At 37.6% G+C, this 13490-nt stretch overlaps 1 long non-coding RNA gene across 2 annotated transcripts in view; it reads left to right on the top strand.

Moving 5' to 3' along the window:
* LOC105668494 (uncharacterized) overlaps positions 1-13490 on the top strand; it is a 77560-nt gene that overhangs the window by 1389 nt on the left and 62681 nt on the right. For both annotated transcript variants that reach the window (XR_010891154.1, XR_001100112.2), the window contains exon 2: positions 4652-4807. This is a non-coding gene — a long non-coding RNA (uncharacterized lncRNA). The remainder of the gene's footprint in view (positions 1-4651; positions 4808-13490) is intronic.

The following is a 13490-nucleotide window of genomic DNA, read 5'->3' as shown; positions in this document are numbered from 1 at the left end:
TATTATTTTCGCATTTCCGCAATATTCCTTTTATTATGTTAATTAAATTCTGGATATTAATCTCGCACATTTACTAATGCACGAGAACGCGTATATTGCATAAAATCTGTTAACAATTGCAATTATTGAAATATGCATTTAATTCGTGGAGCGTGACACATCAATATACTGTATTTTATATTGTAATATGTATGCCGTGCCAAAAATTCCGGATTATTGCTATCTTTTGGCCTATTGATCAATCGTAGATTATCAAAGGACGAAGCGGTCAAAACTGATTGGCAAAACGGAAATACGGCTGTTTTGCATCAGTACCCAACATGAACGGGGGCTTTGCGAGAATCTAAGATCAAAGGAATTTAGTGTTGTTCTTCTCTTGAAATTATTGTGAAAAGACACTTCATTTTATTTCGTAATTTTTTTTTTGCATTTTATAAATTTGCTTTAAAAATACAATTAAGTACGAAATTTTATAGAACATTATAAATCTATAAACTATGTAGAATAATATAATTATGATCAGATTTATTATATTTACACTTCTTCATATCTAGATTCTCTGTAAAAGTAATAACAAAGATACAAAGTTTAACATCACAAATTTTTCTTTCTCAAATAAGCGGATTTTCTTAAATTTTTTTAGAGATATAAACAACTTTCGCTTTTTTGTCGCTTAATCTTAAAAATATTACATTTTTTAGAATTGAAAATGACAGATTATTTTGCACTTACTATGTAAATTATATTTCTTGATATCAAACATTTATTTAGCAATTTCTTTAGCAAAAAAGTATTACATTAAAATGTTACAGTTTGGCAGAAACTTTTGAGAGACAGAGGATAATATTATAATTTTTATTTTAGAAGCCAATAAAATATTTTGCTTTTTATTGGTAATATATAAAAGTTATAAAGATTAAAATTGTTGCGACAATTATAAGAAGTCAGTCAACATAATACAAAGAATGATGAAAACAGGAATGAGCGGTGATTCTGTCGTCCCACATAAAGTTCGGCGAATTTTGCATCGTGAATATCTATTTGCGTAATTCATCGCGTTTTGTTCCGCCCGAGCGTTTACGACGAGACGGGAATCTATGACGTTATGTGCCTGTGTGTGATTTTGATACTTCGACAAGGCGAGAGATCGAGAGAACGCAACGGGCGCGTTTCTTCTGACATTCAAATGTTGGCCGCCGCCGATGAAAAAGGATATGTACGAACCCGACGCCGTCTATTCATCGCTCAAAGGGATCATTTATCAACATATTTGATATGCTCCCTACATTCACCCTGTTCCTAGCCCGATATAGAGAAAAGCCGCACTGCAAGCGCATACACTCTCTCACCGTTCTCCGTTTCTATAGAAATAATATGCTAATCGCGCGAAGGCGGAGTTTAAAAAGTGCTCCGATAAATTCTCGAGACTTTTGACGTAATTTCGCCCCTTCTCGCCGCCGCCGTAGCGTCTTCCGAAAGATTCTTTTTGCGCGCACTTTCCGGCGTCTTGAGAGAACTTTACCTTACCGCGTAACGTGTCCCTCCCCCTCCGCAGTGTACATATATCATCGAAGCGATATACTTTTCTCAGTAGATCATCGTAGATCCTCGTGTCGCGTCGCACTCGACGCGCAGTTTTTTTTTCTTGATCAAAATATCTTGTCAGAATAAAATACCAGAATAATGGATAGCTTTGCAATAAGTACCAATTAATTAATGTGAAGAACTCAAATTGAGCAACTTGAAAATAATTTATAATAATTTTATAAGACAAAATATGTTTTTGTCATTTTGCAAACGATCAAATATGTTTGCAAGAAATTTATTTACAGCGTGCAAAAATTATTCGTACAATTGTCTTTTCAAGAAGATATAATAAGCGTTAAAGTTTGTTCTTCAATTTGCATCTCGACGTGAAAATATTACGCGGAAAATATACGCGGAATAGAGAAAAATTGAGTTATATACTTGATCGGCTAACAAAACCCTTTGAAAATCGAAACCTTCCAAATTTTCTGCATGCAAGCGTGCCAGTGCGTGTCGGAACGGCATAAGAGTGATTGACGCGAAACGTTAAGATCATTTACAAATCCCCTCATCGGCACTTATGCGCGCGGTGACGCATACGCACATATTTATGCACCCCTGCCCCTTACATATCGCAGCCTCATACATACATCGGTCATATTAGCCGCAAAAGCCGAACGCCTCGACGTCGAGAAGTGCATTCGCTTATTTAAAAGCATTCATATTTCTTTGAAATTAGCACAGTCGGTATATAGTAATTAAAAGTAAATATCCTACATTTCTTATTGTATTTAATTTTTCATATTAGTCTCTTCTGAACTTTATGCATATAGAAAGTGACCATCTTGATCACAACTACGAGCCTTTTTATCGTAATTCCCCAACATAATAGCAGAACTCCGTCGACGTTATGTATCATCATCAATCGTTATAGATATTGGTGTCGGACTAATCTTCTGAACGTTCAATTCCGAAGTGCCACGTCAGCGAGAGACACTTTCAAGCATATTGAGGCGGGATCCGCGGCCGAGATCACCATTTACTTTAAGCCCTCCTTTCCATATTTATCTCGATCTACTTCATTACGGCCACTTCGGGCGTTTCTTTTTCCGTCTTCTTTTCCGCCGAGTGTCTTTCAGTTAGGATTACGACTCACTCTCCTCGGTGAACGAATGGCCGTGCGGTTATTAGGATCACCGCCGACGCAGATTGCTTTTGCGCGAACTCAGAATTTATGGACGGCGATGATAAAGTCCCGCGAATCGTAATCGAATGTCTTTCACGGCGATTCCGTTGGAGAAGTTTCCGATGTGATGACGGCTGTAAATTCCTCATTTTGTTGGATTTGCATTTTCAAAGCAAGCAAAAAGAAAATTGTCATATCATAATTTTTTAGTTCGAGAGATTTATTATTTGAAAATCCTCTCCACATGCATGTCTAATTCTTAAAAATAATTTTAATTATTTATTAAATAATAAAATAATAATATTACTTTATATTAAATATTATTAGTAATAATATTTAATTGTATAATAATTATATAATTAACGTATTAACCAATAATAATAAATTGAATATTGAACCTCTCAAAAGAGATAGTTTGATTTTAATTTAAATATTAATTTGAAAGAATGTATAATAATTTTGAAAAAAAATTATACACAGGGTTTGACAGAAATATACAATCAAAATTTATGAACAATTATATTACAAAAATATAGAAAATTATATCTTTAATAATTTAGTATTTTACAGAATAACTTGTAAAGTAATACAATATCAATCAGTTTTGTGATTTCAAGTGTATTGTGAAAGATTGCATTTTTTCGAGATATTTTTGTTAACTATTATTCAATTTTTTGTTGGTCTTTCTAAAATGAAGCGACGTATTCTAGGATATGTCGAAGAATCTCGCAAGTATCCGCGATAGTCTTAGAGGTTTCTTCCTTCCCCCTAACACGGCATACGCCCTACGATTTAAGTCGTCAACTTTTATGGGGGTAGTTTTCGCGGAGACGGTCCGCGACAAGCCAACATAAAAGGGGGTGGTTTCCGGTAATATGGCGTCTTTCCGCGGAATATGGCGGCAACTGTATACAAGAGATAGCGACAATATTGAAGCGGTAGGAGCGTCCCAAAGAAAACCGAGTGAATCTTGCTTTGCGTTCGTTGCAACATCGGGTCGACGTCCTTTCAATATTTTTTTTAATACGATATAATATTGTCTTATTTATACGTATCACGTTTACATATTTTCTATAAAATATTTCAAAACTACTGAATAATCTTTCAACTATATTAAAAGATTAATTCATCTTCTGTTACTTTTTCTTAGTGATAAACATAGAAAAAAGAAAACGTAATAGATATTACACCAAAAAGAGGAATTAAAATTAATGGAGAGCTTTTATATATAATCTCGAAATACGGGTAAGAGATATTATAATCTGGGTAAATATTCTTTTCATCAGTTGGAAGGAAGGAGGGTTACTTAGGGGGCAAAGTAATCGCGCTCGATAATCGTGGATTAACGCTGAAGAGCGCCTTCCTTCGCAATCCGTTGATTGCATCTGGCATTTGTGTCACGCTCTTGAGCGCCCGGCCGATATGCCGGACAAATTGGAAATTGGTATGCAGTCCGTTGCCCGCTGCTGAACGGCCAGACGGATTTGCGAAGGAGTACCTTAGTCCCGGGTACCGGGCAAGAGTGCTCGTACGTGCTAGGTATGGGTTGCGGAGTAAGCGACGTTAAAGTTGCTCAAATCGCTTCCCGACGATCGTTTAATCCCAGAATACTAACAGAAAAGAAGTGAAACGGCTTTTTTTCATTATACTTTTGTATAGTTTAAAAATTTTTCTCTCTCAAGAAAATAGAAAAGTCTATAAAAAACAGATTACTCAGTAATAGATAAACAGATCACTGCGCCAAATATTGCTCTATATAACACAAATTTTATCGAAATGCATTATTTATTAATCTTTAATTTAAGGAAAATATAAATTGTGTAAGGTATTGTGTTTGATTGTTTTTAATAAATTTGATAAGATTTATTAGTAGATAGAAAACATAAATTAATTTTGAATAGAACCAACCATGAAACTGAAACGAAAACTGTGTTACAGGTAATTCGGGCTTATTGCGCGCCACAGTGGAAAAACCTGCGTATGTTCAGCCAAGTAGAAATAATCGCCAGAATCCAGCGTAATTTATGATCAACCCAATTACAATTTCTCTTCGTGCGCGTTGCTGGGCATATTTGCAAAATGCATTGCACACAGGTATGTTTATTATTCTTTAAACAGAATTAACGGAATATATTGTAACCATACTGAAAATTTTATGCTTGAAATTTTATTCCTGTGCCTTGAGGCATTCAACTGTTAAATATTAAAAAGTTGCTATAAGATTACTGACATTTTTAGCATAGCATATAAATGTGCGGAATTTATTTAGCATATAGTATAACTTATAAGAGATTAACGTTTTTGGCTTTAACCGTATAATACGGACGAAAAATTCAAATTAATCGTGTGACACGAACTAAAAATTCGAATAATCTTAACCAGGTCACTAAAACTTAATAGATTACGATTTGCAACTTACGCAATATCTTGTCCCGATGTAGCAGTAGGTCTTTACACTGAAAATTGATCGATCTTTCGGTTATCAGTCTGTCGCAGACCGACGTTATTTAAGGATTGTAGTAGGAAGATTTCCCCGGGGATGGTTCGATACGCACTAGTCTCGTTTCTTAGTCGAATATAGGCCGTTGAAAAGCCTACCGAAAAAACTAATATGTAAAAACGTATATCGGTCTGTCGTCTCGAAACTTTCTCGCGTATCTCTCAATTTAACATTTGCGAACACGTGTGAAGTGATATCATTTGCATTCGGTTGCTGGTACTTTTCGAAAATTATTGCGATATTGATCCAACACATACTTTTACTAGCATTCGCAAACGAGTTTCCAAAACTGTAAAAGTAAAATTTAAATCTAATAAAAATTATTAGCGGGTTTGTTGGGCAAATCGAGGGTATAGAGTAAATTGCATTATGATTTCAATTTTCTAATCTGATCATGAACGGCGAATTTAATCTTATAATATGGTATACATATATGATTATGTCTTTTTTTTTTAAATAATTATGTTTTGATACAAAAGATATTGAGAAATGAGAAAAAATTTATAATAAAGCATTGAACACCTCATTTTATGAAAATTTTACATTAAAATTTATAAAGAATTAGTAATGACTAATTGTCATATAAAATTAATAACTTGCGAAATGTGTGAACATATTAAGTATTATAAGAAATTAATTTATAAAAAATTAATTAACAAGCATCTCTTTATTTGACATAATATATTAATATCATTTTTCTGAACTGTTTATTAGTATGTTTACATATAAATATTCATCAAATAATTAATGAAATTTATTTCTAATGGTAAAATTGCTTAAAAAACACACAAAATACAATCCAGTATAATTAAAAAAGATTTTGCACAAGCATTACGGTAATATTGTGAGACAATCGGCGTTATGCATCTCGCGGAAATTATGATAGTGTCTTGCAGCGAATTTTGCTGGCGACTGTACTCTGATTTACTTCCAACCGATTCGCTAGGAAATCGAATTACCCCCGCGGCAAGCACGCGGAGAAACCTCGAATTAAGAAACACTGAGACTTGCGGAAAATATCGGCGCGATATAAATCAAAGCCTCCTAGAAACCTTCTTTTTCTCGTCCCTATTCCACATTCGTTATCGGTGGCACCAATCGATAATCGTCGCGGTTTGTCTCGCAAAATAGACGTGAACGCGAAATCGTTCATTTCTCGGGCAATCGAAGGAACGACTTTAATGCTTGTTGCTGGCGATTTTGCGTTTGCGAAACGCATCACTGATCGCGATAGACGAGCACGTTAATCGTCGGCCATCAATGGTGAAACGTGGCTCTCGCGTTCTGCTCTCGTCCCAGAGGCAATCGATACGTGAATATCCGCAGAAATTTTATGTCCCAGAAAGGAAAAGACCATCTAGACAGTTAAAAAACTTGGTTCGATTACAACCATAAAGTGTCCTCGTTCGGCATTCTGTTTCTGGGGTACTTAAGTAGATTTTATTTTGCGTGTTTTACGATCACGTGTCTCTATCTCTTTACTTGATTTAAAATATGAAAATTTTTAAACATAACTTGGAGGAAAAAATTTTAAAAAGGACAAATATATTACGAAGTTAATTATTAAAAAAGTAAATTTAATGTTCTTAGTGTTTCCTTTATTTTTACGGTACTTAATAGTAAGTTTTTGCAATGATAATTAAATACTTGAACAAAACACAATTTTTTAACAATTTTATCAAATACTAATGAAAAAATTAAAATATGATGAAGAATTATGTTGCCGAAAAAGTCCTGCATAAAGTTTAAAAATTGACGTTATGCGGTCCTTCGATTGCCAAAGTGACCCTTACCTCTTAGCGGATTTAAAGAGTCGGGGCACTCTCACGGATGTGCCAAGTTAGGAGGAAGTACGGGGTGGCGTCCTTTAGAGAGATCCTGTGCTTAATGGCGCTGAATCACAGATTGCGCGCACCCCTAAATTTGAATTTATTATCAACCCTTGCCCGACGGAGTGCCGCGCGGCGGTGGATGGCGATCGTACGGCCGAAAGAATAATTTCTCTTCGCCACCAATCGCGACGTGGCCGCCTGCTCCGTCGGGCACCGGCAGCTCAAGCTTCTAAATGCCCAGATCATCATTTTCTCATCAAGATAGAATCGAGCACTTTTAATCGACCTTGCAAAGGATACAGTTTGTTGCGATATCTAATGTCGCGTGTATGCAGTTTTATCTGAGAAATTTTAAGACTGAGAATTTTAATATTATAAAGAAACAGAATTATATCTGAAATCATTAGAGCTTAGGAAAAACAAACTGATTTGTTTATATAATATTCCAAAATATCATTTCTTTTTATCCTTGATATCTTTCTGGATAATTTCTTCTCAGTTGAGTAAGAATATTATCGTAATAGCGTTTTAAATCGCTAATAGAGAAGTCGGCAAAATAGAAGATAACTTTCAGCGTAACTTTTAGCTTATATTTCTCAGTGTGTATCTAACAGATAAGCAACGTATCAGACATATCTTTTACAAATTTGAACCTATGTATACTCTTCAAAGTTAATCGGTTGTTCGCCGACGCATCTATTCCGGACACGACGGCTAAATGAACACGTTAAATGAAACGACACTTAACGCGGTTGCCGAGCACGTTGCATATCCGAACGAGCCGTGTCAAATGAATGCACCCGCAGGCAGCGGCGAGTCGACCGGATGCGGTCTATCGTCGATCGCCGTTCCGTTCGATCGGTTCCGCGGTGCGTCGCGGAACGGCTCGGCGGAACGGCGACGGGACGGGACCATGGGCTGATAAATCCGACGTGTGTATCGTTAGCGCGATAAATCAATTATAATATTCCACGGTTAGCTTGGGGTATATCGGTTATTAGTAAAACCCGTCGGCGTTACGGAAGCCGACCACATATATCCATCGGTCGTGTTTCTCTCTATTACAAATTTCGCGTTTTCTCTCTTCTGCGAGTTCATCATTCGTGCTCTCTCTTTTCCAATAATGCATCCAAATATTTTAAAGCCTTAGATTTTGATATAATTTAGAAACCTAGATATATGTCTACGTGTTTCCTGCAAAAAAATACAAAGAGATACAATTTCTAAAATATTGTATACGTTTTAATATTTTTATATCTTCTTAATCAAGAGAAGAAGTTTTAAGTTTTCAAATGAAACAAGTGTAACTATTCTTTACACTGTAATTTGTTATTCAGAAATTTAGCTTCTTAGTATGACTCACTTTACAACCCCTTCACATGTGAGATCTTAAGCCAATATGTACCAATTGGCGCGTCAAATGGATAATCGGCCATTGTTCATCTTTTCTCTCTCGTTCATCTCGCTTCGTCTCGAGCATTCCTCATCACAAATCCTACTCTCTCGTCCCCATTCTTCAACTCTCGCTTCGATAAATACGCGATCGCCTACTCCCTGTCCGACCCCCATTCAAACCTACGGATTCGCACTTCGGTAACGCCCGGCATTATTCACCCTTTATTGGATTTGCCGATTTTTTCGTCGCGAGTCGCGGCGACGTGGTGCACGCGCGATGCACCGTGACGCCTCTACACAACCGCGATCTACAATAGTGTAGCGACACAGCCGATCGTTACAAAACGCGGGCATAAATCCTACGCGGTCCTTTCCACGGCGATGCGCAGGGCGGAAGGAGACCGATAATGGTTTTCAGAATCGCACCGCGGCTGATGCGTCGCGACACTCGCTCGCTTTCGAGAAATGTTTTCCTGCATCCGCCGCCTGACGTTTTCATCGCGTCTTATGTATTCACAATGTTTCTGTATTCATGCTTTTACACTCAAATAGCAATCAAATTGATGAAATATTTTCTATGTAATAATCGATGAATGCACAGAAATATCGTATTATAATGAAATAGCTACTTATACTAATTATGAATTAATTAGAGGCATAAATTACATATCGTGAATTAAATGGAGTCTGAGTGAGTCGAACATATAAAAATGATCGGTTTAGATTCAATAATCGCTTATTGATTATTGATGAATATTTCAAATCATTACAGAGTTATTTAAATACGAAATCGTCAGCGTTCGCGATAAAGCACCTCGTTATTAAAGTTGAAATTTCTCGAACTGGATCTTCTACGTATTTTTGGCGGTGATATGAGAAAGTAAAGAGGGTTGGTTCGGCACTTTCGAGTTATTCGTCCAGATCTAAAGATTTGGAACGCACCGTGGATTCGCATTTGCATATTCTGCCGATTCCGCCGGTGGCTCCCGTTCCCCGCGATTCTTCTATACAGTCCACGACTTAGTTCTTTCCGCCATCTCTGATGCAAATTACAATATTCCCGTGCCGTTCGTTCGGATATGAAAATATATGCGTTTTCCGATCAAAATAAGATATGCATCCTTTATCCTTCTACACAGCGGAACAAAGAAACTTCACTTGATTTTTCGCGCGTACTCATACCTGCGTTCGTATTATCGCGATTCACAATTCCTGATTCACAATTCTTGATTAACTCTTTTATTAAAATTTAGTATTATAATATTGCATACAGCTTCGACATTTTTTACATAAGTAGGTTTGATTTGATATTTTTTTGTTGCCGCAAAGGTAATTATTTTATTTTTTGTCGATTGAGAGAATGAAAAATATTAAAATACTGTGTTGTGAAAACAATATATTCATAGTTTCTATTTAATTTTACTTGCAACTTATATATATGGAAATATAATATCGACTTTATCGATAGCTAATCGATGAGCATTTATAGCAATTTTATATGATAATGTTAAAACTTTATGCATTTTTCTCAAAACAATACTTTCTTTTTGCAATTACTGTTTCCATTACAATTTTCATAAGTTCTTGTTGAATGTGATTGCTATTGCACGTGAAAGCACGTGACTCGTAGCCTTAACGCAAGCGCTTAAGAATGTAAATCGGGCTTGAATCATGCGAGACGCGCTATACGAGCGTGCAAATCTTGGCGCGTTTTAAAAGATTAAAATTTTACCCGGACCCAATCGGTTTGCGCCATGCTAGAGAGATCGCACCTCGCGCTCGCTTCTGTAGAATAATGTTTCCCACGCGGCCGATAGGGCGACTCTACCCAGGCAGAAAGAGAGTTGCTTCTTTTTTCCTATGGCAATATTTAGATAAACCTTGCTACGTGTGCCGACTAGAGAGCAGGTAGAAGAGATATGTTGTAAAACATTATATATTACTGTCCCCCACGGTCCCATCCTCTATTGGTCCGTAACCAACTTTGCCTCGGAATCATTTTCTCCTGGGAGACCAATGTCGAGCAGTGCTGGACATAACACACAATGCATAGTAAAAAAATATCGTTTCTACTGCTCAACAATATTTTTAATTATACCATTTTTTCTAAATGCTAATTATTAATATACTAAATGTTTTTATTATATTTACTATTGCATACATTTAATTACAATACAATTAATACAGATAACATTTTGCTTTTGTGAGTAGGAGAATTTATTATATTCAACTCTCTCTCTCTCTCTCTCTCTCTCTCTCTATTGATCTTTTACCTTTTGTATTATATTATAATTTTTTACTTATGCTGCAAAAAGAAATGCATAGATAGCACTTACGAAAAAGTATCTTACCTATTTCGACGCCGTCTATGCTGCTAAAAAACGCTTCCGACACCAGTGACAAATGATCTAATTATTTTCAGACTTTCTTCATTAGCAGACCTTCACCCCCCTCCCCCACTTCTTTTCTAAGGCCGGTACAAATCGTTTCTTTTGTGCCCGATGTGTCGCGACGGCGGGTTATCTAAATCGTGTCGAATATTTCCGCGGTAGGTTCGCGGGAAATCCGCGGCGACGGCGCTCACCGTTATTCCCCGTTAAAAAGCATCTCGCGTATCAATTTCACGGAACAACGCGGTGCATCGCGGGTAATCCGGCGTGGTGGATCGTCTTTTTGTTCCTGGCCGCTTAATATTGCTTGTCCCGCCGTAATCTCCAACACCCGACACCCTGTTACACCCTGCACATCCCCCTGGCCACCCCCGTGTTTCGCTCCACTACGTTCCCGTCGCCCTCCACCCCTACCTTCCAGTAACGTAGTCGGACTTTTCCTTCGCCGGTAATCCTCTTCGCACCGGAAGCCTTGCATTTTCCGCATGCACACAGATGTAGAGGAATTATAGAATCCTCGTGTCCTTAGTCCTTGCACGAGAGAAACGATAAAGCATTAATAATTGTAAAGTATATTGTAAGGACAAAATAAATCGAATAAATAAATAAATTTGGAGAAATTGCGGAAACATTACGGAATAAAATTTTAGCTTCGTAAAATATTGCGAAGAACTCGCAAGTACGAAGCATTCTCAATAATCTTGGCAAAACTATGAATATAACCGACAATAGGTCCGCAAAGTGTTGAGGTGTTAAAAGCGTTAAATATACAAGTTAGTTTTCTTTGCCGTGATTTCGTTAAAACGCACTGCGCGCGCCGTTTCGCAGCCGGCTCGCCAGCGGCGCGAACGGCTACGCTTCCGCGGTACTTAACGTAAGTACGCCGGGAGTTCGGCGAAGAAAATAAAGAAACCACTCGCCGCGCTCTCTCGCCCGGTCCATCCCTTTCGCCACCGCCGTCATCTCACTCCCCCATCTCCTCGTGCTCCGTATCGCGGGACAATGTTATTTTACGGCGCGGTGAGTTTGAGCCTCTTTCATCCGGCGACACGGTGGTCGTAGCGATGGCGATGGTTGCGGCGCGGTGGTTTCTAGCAAACCGCCACACCCTCGCAACTGCCTCCGCCTCTACCTCTGCCTCCCTCTCTTCCTGTCTTTCTCTCTCTCTGTTTCGCTCCCTTTCTCCCTCCCTCTGTGCAACGTTTAATCTGATCAAGCGCGGATTATATCGGACAGCACGCTGACGAGGAGGAAAAAAATCGTTGCAGCGCGACAAGAGACGATCTTGTGCGTCCTGACGAGCTTCCAGCATTGTAAAAGTGCGACTTCAACTATGAACGAAGTATGGCGTATCGTATTTATTTCGTAAAATTGGAACGTCTTGCGTTGGATCAGTTGATATCGATGCCAATGTTATATCATTGTAATCGTCATTCAATAAAAATTGACAGAACTTTGTATTTTAAAAGTTTTATTTTATAAGAGTCGATCTGCAACGATTTTAACAATGTCATATTTTATTACGTTGAATTTTTATTACGTTTGTTAAATAAGACATTTTTTATGAACTAAATTTCAGAGATGTAAATAGCGAATTATATTTTTTAATTAATGTCAACTAGACTTTTATGTAATAAAATTTTAATTTGCGATTTAATTATAAAAATAAATTATAAAGTAATAGGAATAATGATCACTTTCGATATTTTTATTGAGGAAGTTGACTAAATTTATTAAAGAATCTATTATTATTATATAAAGAATTATTAATCGTTTCTTACGATAAAGATGGGGCATTGTTTATATTTTATTAACTCTTTAAATTTGTACATGTAGATAAAAAGCAAACGCGAGTTTTAACAATGCCGAATTCTTGCATGATCGGTTACGCACGGTGTCGAGAAAATTGAAGAAGGATAGCAGGGTCTTGCTCTGTTTTATTAGATCAAACGGACTGTGACCAAGCTGTACGTTCTACTTGACTCGGTCACTCGGCTCCTGTCCGACCGAATAAACGTCGCCGCGTTTTATTCCACGCCAACCCCCTTTTCCCCTTGTCGCCACTCCCCGAGGGTACTTTTTTTACGTCATCGAGAGACCCGAGTGTCGTCCCGACAGCATTTTATCGGCCAACGTGCTCGCCCGGCTTCTCAATTTCATTTTTCTCGCCCTCTTATTGTCGATTCCTTGATACGACGGAGTTACAATCGAGTAGTCGAGAAAGTATACAGGATAATTCGCTATTGATGTACGAAATGTTAGGATTCATATTTGGATGTGAGACGAAAATTCTTATGAAAAATAATATATTGATCATTTTTGAATTATAATCGCCGGTTGTTCTGGCAGAAATCGTATTATTCTGATTGAAATCCTGCGATAACGTTTAAGATGGCCAAGAGAAAGATAAATGAAATCGGATCGATCTTCAGTCGATCTTCTTGATCGCGGAGGCTCAAGCTACTTAGGAGACGTAATAGCCATATATCTCCTCGATACATCGCCTACGTCGCTTATTGCAGCGACGACGACGATGGCGTTGGCCGTAACTCGATTTTGCGTTCCATCTGAGACACTGAAAGTCCCTCCGGCCGTCCAGCCTGCCCGTCAATAAGGCAATTCGCTGACCCGAATTGGCCCCATTGCCCGGAGAAGAATGA

This window comes from Linepithema humile, chromosome 7 (assembly GCF_040581485.1).
Source record: "Linepithema humile isolate Giens D197 chromosome 7, Lhum_UNIL_v1.0, whole genome shotgun sequence".
NCBI classification, from domain to species: domain Eukaryota; kingdom Metazoa; phylum Arthropoda; class Insecta; order Hymenoptera; family Formicidae; genus Linepithema; species Linepithema humile.
This window is presented reverse-complemented; position numbering and strand designations above follow the sequence as displayed.